Source organism: Peromyscus eremicus, unplaced genomic scaffold (assembly GCF_949786415.1).
Source record: "Peromyscus eremicus unplaced genomic scaffold, PerEre_H2_v1 PerEre#2#chrX_unloc_2, whole genome shotgun sequence".
NCBI lineage: Eukaryota > Metazoa > Chordata > Mammalia > Rodentia > Cricetidae > Peromyscus > Peromyscus eremicus.
Window position 1 is genome coordinate 109,734 of NW_026734289.1, and position 7,780 is coordinate 117,513.

A 7,780-nucleotide genomic window follows, 5' to 3' on the forward strand; every position below is an offset into this window, starting at 1 on the left:
TTTATTATTATTCATTGCCAACAGTGTGCTCTGATTTTCAGGAATAAAAATCCTAAAGCAATGAAACCATTTCTGATGGGAGAAAGGCCAATTATTTTGTTTGTGATTCACTTCCTGCATTTCTTTCCTGGTTGTATGAAGTTCCTGTGACAACTAGGTAAAAAATGGGTTCAATCCAACTAATCTCTATGTGAAGTCACAAAACAAACATCTCCTTTTTTGTCTTCTAATCTCCTTTAGTTGTTAATATTCTGAGTACCCTTCCACCTGTGGGACATGGATGAAGAAGGGGAAGTGCCTACCAAGAGCAGAAAGAGAGCAGGGTCTGCTATTGGAACCAGGGGCAAGTGCTATTAAAATGCAAATGTTTAGAAAATGTCTGGGTCTGTGGTGGAAGGCAGGATCAGGAACCATTGTGCTGTGACCTTAAGCACAGTGTAACCCTATGGGAGGTGCTCTTGTCATTCAGGCCTCACAAGCCAATCAGGCCCTCCAGGTAACCTGCCAGTCAGAAGTGGTACATGGTTCTTCCAGCTGCTAGCTTCAAGCTTGACTTTGAGGAGAACCTGGCAGCAGCAATTTTTTGTTGTGTGTTGTGCTGTGTGCTGGTGCAGAGAGCTGAGCAGAGAACCTGGGTGAGCTGGAAAACAACAGCATTTTGAGTGAAGTACAGGATACAGAGTGTTGGGTCCTTCTCAGGTCTGGGAGGAGACTTCAGCCAGAATCCCTGTCCTGTGAGGTCCCATATGGTCCTTAAAACTTCCTATTCTCAGGGCAGACCTCTGGATAACTTTGCTCTGTGGGCCAAATCTGTTCACAGAATCGGGAGTGGGGAGGTGTGTATAGAAACATCTTTGTAGTCAACCTCAACATGCTTTTGGTGCACTCATTGAAAGCAGGCCTACTTCGTCCAGTACCTTCTAGAGGTTCAGCACTTTGTATATAACTTTCATGTGTAAGATCCATTTATAGTTAATTTTGTGGAGGTTGTAAAAGGCATCTCATGTGTTGCATTGCACTCTACAACTAAGATGTGAGAGAGAAGAGTTGAAATGGTGATATAAAGGATTAATTAATTCTTAGGAGATAGTAAGTCTCTAAAAATAGAATTTAACTGAGGGAGTACTGCCTGGAAAAAAAAACCCTCCCAGGCAGGGGTCATGCATACCTTAAATGGCAGGACTCAGAAGGCAGAGCCAGGCAGATCTCTGTGAGTTTTAGACCAGCCTGGTCTGCATAGCAAGATCCAAGACAGGCACCAAAACTTCATGGAGAAACCCTGTGTTAAAGAAAAGAAAGAAAGAAAAGAAAACCACTCAAAGTTAAGAGTATTGTAGCCAGGCCTGTTAGAGATTAGGACAATAGGATATACATTTGTTTAAGAGGATTGACCAGAATTTTGGCTGCAACCAAACAATTACAAAGAAGCCACCCCTGGTTTACAACAAGCCACCAGGCCTAACACTGTATCAAAAATGGGACTCTAACAAACTGCTCATTGAGGAATTACAGGGTCATAACCAACCTTAAGTCCTCGTATGCCAAAAAATTCTACTTTTCTTCTTAAGATAAACCAAGGTCTGCCATATGGGCAATATGACACCAGGTGACAACTATTTGAAAAGTAAAACACTAGCAGTTCAGTGGTGGTGCATGACTTTGCCCAGCTCTCACTCAAGAGGCAGAGTCAGGTTCATCTCTGTGAGTTTGGGGCCAGTCCAGTCTGAAGAGTTATGTCCAGGACAGGCTCCAAAGCTACACAGTGTAAACCTGTCTCAATGAAAAAAAAATGTAAAATAGGAAAGTAGAACACTCTTACATTTCTTTAGGCCTTCAGGCAGGGATTAGGAAAATTCTTGGGAGAGCTAGTAACAGCCTGGGGCCTAGGCCTTGGGAGCTTTCCCTAAAGGCATAACATATTGACAATAAAATAGAGCTCCTTCCCTAAAACCAGGAATATACTTTGAAAAGCAGGCAATGGTCTTGAATCAGGGCCTTTGTGGTAGGGTTGCTTCAGATCCCAAGAATCCAACTCTTTCACCAAATATGGTTATGGTTATCCATCCACAGATCACTGTGGGCTTAGTAATATGCTTGAGATAACCTTTTTCCTTTTGTGCAGCGTGGTTTGATTAGCCTCCTCTCTGAGTCTATCCTGTTGTATGATACTTTCTGCTGACTTACTAGAAGTTCCCCATTTCCTTCCATTTTGCCCCTAGAAGTAGTATAAAGGTGCTATTCTTCTTAAGAAGCATATTTGACATGAGACATACCTTGTGCAAGACCTCCCCACCCGAGATTTTATCTTTTCTACCTTATATTTTGCTTTCTTTCTCATCCCTTGTGATCTTCACCTCAGGACCCTGTCACTGAAGAATGCCTGATGTTTCACATCACTGGGTACTTAAGTAATAATTTTGGAAATGTCTTTACTGTGTAAGTTTCCCAAGTGTACAAGGGGGTAGACCTGCAGTCTTCTGCCCCTATTTAAGTTGTTCAATGTGCAACTTGGAGCCTGAACCTCTATGTCACAAGGTTGATAGAATATGTGGAATGCAAAATTTAATCACAGCAGGATAAAAGCAAGTTGGAACAAAAAATGGAACACCAAAGGTGATTTTGTTGGTAGGTAGAACCTGAGAATGTTGTTTTTTGAAAGAATGTGGATGATATCAGGACTTTAGGTGTCAAAAATCATAGAAAGTTTCACAGAAAACTTTACTGACCTGTCTTGATGACCAGGAAGATTCAAATGTTAAGAATAATAGCAGAAAGTAGAGATTGAGAGTATAGAATTTCAGTAGGAAATAGACTCAATAAAAATTAAGCAGCCAGGCAGTGATGTCCTTTAATCACAGTGCTTGGGAGGCAGAGGCAGGTGGATCTGTGAGTCTGAGACCAGCCTGCGCTACAGAGTGAGTTCCAGGATAGGCTCAGAAGCTACACAGAGAAACCCTGTCTAAAAAACAAAAAAAAACATAAATTATTAAGCCTGGCTGTGGTGTTGCACACCTTTAATCACAGCACTTATGAGGCAGAACCAGATGGATCTCTATGAGTTTGAGGTCAATTTGGGCTACCTGATGAGCTCCAAGAAAGGCGCAAAGCTACACAACAAAACCCTGTCCCCAAAAAACCAAAAAAATGAATGAATAAATAAATAAATAAAATAAAATAAGCTAGAGGCCATTTGTATGATATTTTGACTACAAAATTTTATTTGGCTTTAAGTCATGGAATGATTAAACAAGGTAATTCCTACTCCTACAAAGCAACTTTATACAAAACCTGCTGCACCTGTGGTTGAAGCATGTCAGTGTCCATCTGAATTAAGAAGTCAAGCTTTGCAGGATCACCCATCATCTACTGGTCCTGGAAACAAGAAAGAATCAATATTTAACATCATAGATTCTTAGTCTGGGGTTCAGTTCAGCATTGTTGCAGAATTCTATGTTTAAGAGTCAGAAACCCAGTGTGGAGACTGTGAGAGTCCATTGCATGAAGTTGTGAGGATGAAGCCTGGTGTTGCTGGTTTTTGTTTTTTAACTCTTTACTCTTTTGGGGGCCTGCCACTCAGCTCTCAAATAAAACATACAGGGAGGCTTATTCTTTTTTATGAGTGCCTGCCTTAGTTTGGCTTGTATCTAGGCAGCTTTTTCTAACTTAAGTTCTCTCATGTACCTTACATGCCTGGGCTGTTATCTTTCTCTATTCTGTATACCTTTCTTTACTTTTTACTCCATGGTTTATTGTGTAGCAGGGTGACTACCCCCTGGTGTCCTCTCTTTTTCTTGCTCCTTCCTTTTTTCAGGCTTCTCTTCCAATTTGTTCTCTCTGCCAGACAACCCTGCCTAACTTTTTCTGCCAAGCTACTGGCTGTTAGACCAGTTGGTATTTTAGACAGGCAAAGTATCACAGCCTCACAGAGTTAAACATATGCAACATAAAAGAATGCAAGATACTTTTGTATCTTAAAATAATTGTTCCACAGCATAGACAAATATTACATATTTTAAAATAATATATCACAACAGCCTGGATGACATTTTGTGACCACATGATTTTGGGATACCTAAGGTCTAGGATATCTCCCATTGAGCACTAGCTGCATATAGGGAGATGAAGTAAAGAGAGAATTATATGAGAAGTTGCATGAATAGGGCCATCTGAGCTTGTTGATAATGAATCCTCATGCATCTGAGATAGAGGTAGAGAATTTGATGTCTGTCTTGCTCTATTTCAGTATTGTCTTTGCCTAATCTTCCCTTGATATGTCTCCAATTCTCTATGTTATACTTTAAATGGTTTTCTGTGCTATTGTATTTTGGAAAGTTATAATCCATTTTCTGATTTCACAAATGTCACCATGAGTAGACCATCTTACATGTCAGAAGAGGCTTTGAACATTTGAAATAGTGTAGGGTATGTTGCAAACTATGAGGATCATTGAAGTGACTAAATGCCTTTTCTTCTTATATGATCATGAGCCTATAGGTACCTGGTTTAGAACATCTTTGATTGAATGAAAAACCTCTCAGACACAATGATATATGTGAACATGTGTCTCTCCTTGGTGACTTTCTTTTGCTTGCAACTTTAGTAGAAGGAGCTTTTGGAAGAAAATTCTTCACTAATTGTGTAATATGCATCTCTGTAGTCTCAACTTATTTCCTCTTCTTTGTGTGTACTGAATTGTTATTGAAATGAATCAGCCAGCTTCCGTGTATTGTTATGCCTTCACCACCATTTGAGATTTTATCTCTATATCACATAGGGTAGAGCAGAAGCATTTGCTATTTAGTGCTAAGGCAGTTTCTTAACCTGGTCTTTTAATATTGTTGGTATTTTTTGGATAAAAGATTTGTCTGTGTAGCCCTGAGTGTCCTGAAAGGAGTTCTGTACACCAGGCTGGCCTGGAACTTACAAATCCCCCTGATTCTGGCTCCCAAGTCCACAAATTAATGTGGGTGAACATTCCTGGCTTTTTTGTTTTTATATTATTGAATGATGGGCCTAGGATGTAGGTTTTTGTAAATGTCAAGCATATGCTGTTGTACTGAGCTCCACATATAACTTGAATTTTAAAATTTGACACACGTTATCATTCTATTTCTCTATGTGACATGTATTCATGATATTAACATTCTTGAGCCTTCTGAGTCATTGCATTGCAGATGCATGAACTTTCTCTTGTCTGTTACATTTATTTTGATTTTGAAATGAATATGAGTATTTATCTGAATGCATGGATATGTACCATGTGGGTACCTGATCCTCACAGTGATCAAAAGATGGTCTCAGTAACCCTGAACTTGGAATAATAGATAGATATGTTTCCTCATATTAGTACTGGCAATTGAGCCCACCTATGTGCAAGACCAGCAAGAGCTGTTTACTAGCTTGCCATCTCTCTCGCATAATCTGTATTGATTATTTATGGTCAACATTTATGTGGCTAATGCTTTCATCTTTCCCTTTATAACTATTTAAACATGCACTACTTTTTAGTAAATTTTTACTTATGTTATAGTTTGAATTGTGGCACTTCAGCATTCTTGAGAAATACAGAACTAAAGTAAATGCATGACTCTTTGTAGGAACGTCAGTAAAAACTTCTTAGTTCTTTCTTTCTTGTTCTGCTGACTTTTGCTTGGGAGACAGGGTCTTAACATGTACTACAGGCTTTCCTAGACCTGATTGCATAGACTAGGCTGGGATTTAACTCAGACACAGATATACCTGCCTCTGTCTTCTGAGTCCTGCTGTTAAAGGCATGAGCCAATACACCCAGATTGTCCATCTTATTTTTCTTTATATTTAGTAATTGTTGATACAATTTCTATTGTGTGTACTCTGTACTGTTGATCTGTTTACTTTTCTCTATATATTTGTTAATGAGCATTTCTCTTGCAAGGTGATATCCCATTCAAAGGGTACAGAAATGACAGAAGTGATCCTCCTATTCAGCTTCCTTCAAAAGGGACTTGTTGATTACATATAATTTGTATGTCATGAAGTAAGTGTGGGGAGCATCAGAATTATATGACTATACTCTCAAAGAAGTATACATTTACAATGTTGTAAGTATTATGGTTTCTCTTGTACACGTGTATGGGATATTTTAGAATGCAGTGACCTATGATGATGTGCATGTCGACTTCACTTGGGAAGAGTGGACTTTACTGGATCCTTCCCAGAAGAATCTCTACAAAGATGTGATGCTGGAAACCTACAGGAACCTCACTATTATAGGTAAGATAGATTTTTCTTCACATATTAAAATGAGAGGACAACTGTTCTTAGGATTTGGATACTTCTGTGTAATTTAATTGAGAAAGAATATTAGGTGAATAAATCAGTAATATTCTAAGTTTCATTGAAGATAGTAACATAAATTTTGGACAGTTTTAAAGAAAATAACCTATTTTCTGGTACTTTGTCTTAGGATACAATTGGGAAGACCATAATACTGAAGAGCATCTTCAAAGTTCTAGAGGAGATGAAAGGTAATTTTCTTGTGCAAGTTGATACAAATGTGCCTCTCAAGAAATTAAAATGTATCCTGGAAGTTTTAACCAAAAGCAACAGTGTAAATAAGCACAGATTAAAGTATAGCAATGATTATTAAATTTTCAGAAAACCATATATCTCTACTTTATGTTATTGAAATAAATTTACAAGGCATTCTTAAAAAAAAAGACAAGGGAACAATGCCTTAGCAGATATCTCGATTTGAATCATAGCACCATGGGAAATATGCTATAGAACTGGCAATTAATTCATTTCATACTACTCATATTATAAAATTACACATAGTGAAGAGGTGATAATTATATTTTAAAGCTTTTTAATAAGCAAATAGTGAATAGTAATGGTAATGTAGTTTGTAAACTTGTTGTGACTGTGCTGCTAAGAGAGGGAGCAGTTAGAGTCAAGAGTCTACTGTCAGTTATTGTGAAGAAACCTTAATGACTATACCACAGTATAGGAAAATTTATTAATGCAATGCAGATGTTGAAGCTCTGTCACTTTCCAGTTTTCTTCAAATATATGAATTACCTCATATATAAAAATATTCTGTATATGTGACTCATGTATTAAAGGATCTTACCAACACAAGTATCTTCCCAGATGCAAACCAACTCTTAATAAAGTGGAATAAGATGAGTGTGAACAATGATAAAACCTTAATATCTCGTTCTTCTTTACAACTGAACCAAATTGTAAAATTAATTCATACAGATATAAAGATTAAACAGTGTATTAGATGTGATAATGTTTTTACATATCCCATAATTTTTGCAGTCATGAACAAAATCAAACTGGAAAGAAACATACTATATACACTCAATGTGTTAAAGATCTTTCATATCCCAGTACTCTTCAAATGTATGAAAAAGAACATACTGGAGAGAAACCCTATGAATATAATCAATGTGGTAAAGCTTTTGAATTTCAAAACTATCTTCAAGAACATAAAAGAAAGCATACTGGAGAGAAACCCTATGAAGGAAATCATGGTGGTAAAGGCTTTTCTTGTCAAAGTAGTCTTCAAATGCATAAAAAAACTCATTTTGGAGAGAAACCCTGTGAATGTAATCCATGTAGTAAAGCCTTTACACAATTCAGTAGTCTTCAAAAGCATACAAGAACCCATTCTGGAGAAAAACCCTATCAATGTAATTTATGTGGTAAAGCCTTTGCACAATTCAGGTATCTTCAAAGGCATACAAAAACACATTCTGGAGAGAAACCCTGTCAATGCAATTTATGTGGTAAA

The 7,780-nt window shown here is 37.6% G+C and overlaps 1 long non-coding RNA gene across 1 annotated transcript; it reads left to right on the plus strand.

The window, feature by feature from the left end:
- The first annotated feature begins 5,907 nt into the window (after positions 1-5,907).
- LOC131901101 (uncharacterized) lies at positions 5,908-7,504 on the plus strand. The gene is made up of 3 exons (XR_009376360.1): positions 5,908-6,252; positions 6,446-6,506; positions 7,306-7,504. It is a non-coding gene; the product is annotated as an uncharacterized LOC131901101 (long non-coding RNA).
- Positions 7,505-7,780: the final 276 nt, after the last annotated feature.